Raw genomic sequence first — 2037 nt, 5'->3', positions numbered from 1 at the left:
GGAACCCAAGATGACGGTGAGCCAAGATAGGGTTGTAGTTAATTCCACCACATGTACCAAGAAGAGGCACATTGGAGAATTCACCACAAGAATCAATAATCTAGACACCATCATATACACGGTTATACCAAAAGATATCATCATTAGTGAGAGACATAAGTCTCATAGACCATTGTAGACTTCCTTTATTCTCCTTGAAGGCGAGCGTTTGTGGCAAGTGCGAAATAAACCACTTGTGCAATTGAGGCAAACAACACACAGTGGTACCACCACCCTATGCATTCCTCATATGCAAAGAGAAATAAGTGTCACCCAACATAGTCGGAACGGGATTAAGAGTAGAGAAAATCCTAATAGCATTCACATCCATAAATTTGTCGATGTTGGGGAATAACACTAGCCCATAGATGAAAAGTACAAATATGGCTTCAAAGGCGTCCTCACTCATGGCCTTCCCAAACATAGTAGCTTGAGCAATGAGGAAATCAGCTGGGAGACCTTGAATTCCACCTTTGGTAGTCATATGAGTACCAATATCAGATACATCTATGTGCAACAGATCAACAATCTCTTGGGAAGAAGGAACTCTTTCCAAGCCACTGAACGACAACTGATCCAAGATAGGTATACCCACAAGATAGGCATACTCCTCAACATTGGCAAAATATGGAAATCCGGGAAAGTGAAGCAACGATACAAAGGATCATAGAATTTCACCAACACACTCATCAGACCTTCATCCCTCTGAGTAGCAAGAATATACAAAAGCTTCCCATGGGGAGCTTTGAACTTCAAGGGATCTAATACATAGGATTTCAAACTCCTTAACTCTTTCAAGTCGGGTTGTCTGAAACTGTACTTCTTTGTATTCCTTCTTTGGTTATCCATGTATGAAAATTTGCAAACTGACGTGAATTACTTCTTTGTATTCCATCACTTAATTGACGTGAATTACATTCAACCTGTCTTTACCTACATTTATTATTTACCGTTATTTTGAAAACCCAATATCTCTTTTATACTGTCTTAGATAAACACCGTAACGATAGTATTCGATAGATTGGCGATTAGTCTGTGTAGGATCGATATTCTTTTATATTACTTTGACGTTATTCGTGCACTTGCGAATCACACCGATTAAGTTTTTGGCGCCGTTGCCGGGGACCAACTTCGTCAAATTTCGTACCCTGTTGTTACACTGTATAGACTAAGGCATTATTAGCCGGTAAATGCGAAGAACCTGTAGTACCGGAAATTTAGTAGATCCTTTAGAGGAACCCGAACGTTATACTCATACACGCCTCTTACTCATCCAAATTAAGAAAGATATGGCCGAGAATCGCGATAGGCGACCTCTTAAGGAATTTGCCCAACCCTCTAATGAGGAACCTAGTTCGAGTATAGTAAACCCCCTTATACCTGCTAACAATTTCGAACTAAAACCATCTTTGTTGCAATTAGTGCAACAAAACCAATACGCGGGTCTCGCTACTGAGAACCCAAATCAACATTTAAAATCTCACTGCTGTTCTTCGAAACCGAATAACTAGATTTGCTCAAAACCAAGGAGAATCGCTTTTCGAAGCTTGGGAGAGATATAAAGGGCTATTAAGACTCTGCCCATACCATGGCCTAGAACAATGATTGATTGTTCATACCTTCTACAATGGACTCCATTATAACACCAAGATGAGCATCGACGCTGTCGCAGGCGGCGCGCTGATGAGCAAACCTTATCCAGAAGCTTGTGACCTAATTGAGGATATGGCCCAAAACCATTATCAATGGGGAACTGAACGAGCATCAATAGAGAAAAAGGAGACCCAAGGTGGAATATATGAGGTAAGCTCTCTAGACATGATGCAGGCGAAAATGGACGCTTTAGCCCTTAGGATCGAACATATGTCTACAAACACTAACACCGTATGTAGCGGGTATTCGTTACCTTTAGATTTATTGACTAAATCAAAAGTAAATCATACAATTCGAGTCGCCACCGCACTTCTATTTATCCAAAGGAAAGGTTAGAAAGCGAAC

General features: G+C 40.6%; 1 non-coding gene across 1 annotated transcript; it reads right to left on the bottom strand.

The window, feature by feature from the left end:
• Nucleotides 1–1527: 1527 nt before the first annotated feature.
• Nucleotides 1528–1634, bottom strand: LOC127098918 (small nucleolar RNA R71). Its single transcript, XR_007793602.1, has one exon. It is a non-coding gene; the product is annotated as a small nucleolar RNA R71 (small nucleolar RNA).
• Between the last annotated feature and the right edge of the window lie 403 nt (nt 1635–2037).

The sequence above is a fragment of the Lathyrus oleraceus genome, chromosome 6, assembly GCF_024323335.1.
Source record: "Lathyrus oleraceus cultivar Zhongwan6 chromosome 6, CAAS_Psat_ZW6_1.0, whole genome shotgun sequence".
Taxonomy (NCBI): Eukaryota; Viridiplantae; Streptophyta; class Magnoliopsida; order Fabales; family Fabaceae; genus Lathyrus; species Lathyrus oleraceus.
Note: the sequence above shows the minus strand (reverse complement) of the source record. Positions and strands in the feature narration are given on the sequence as shown.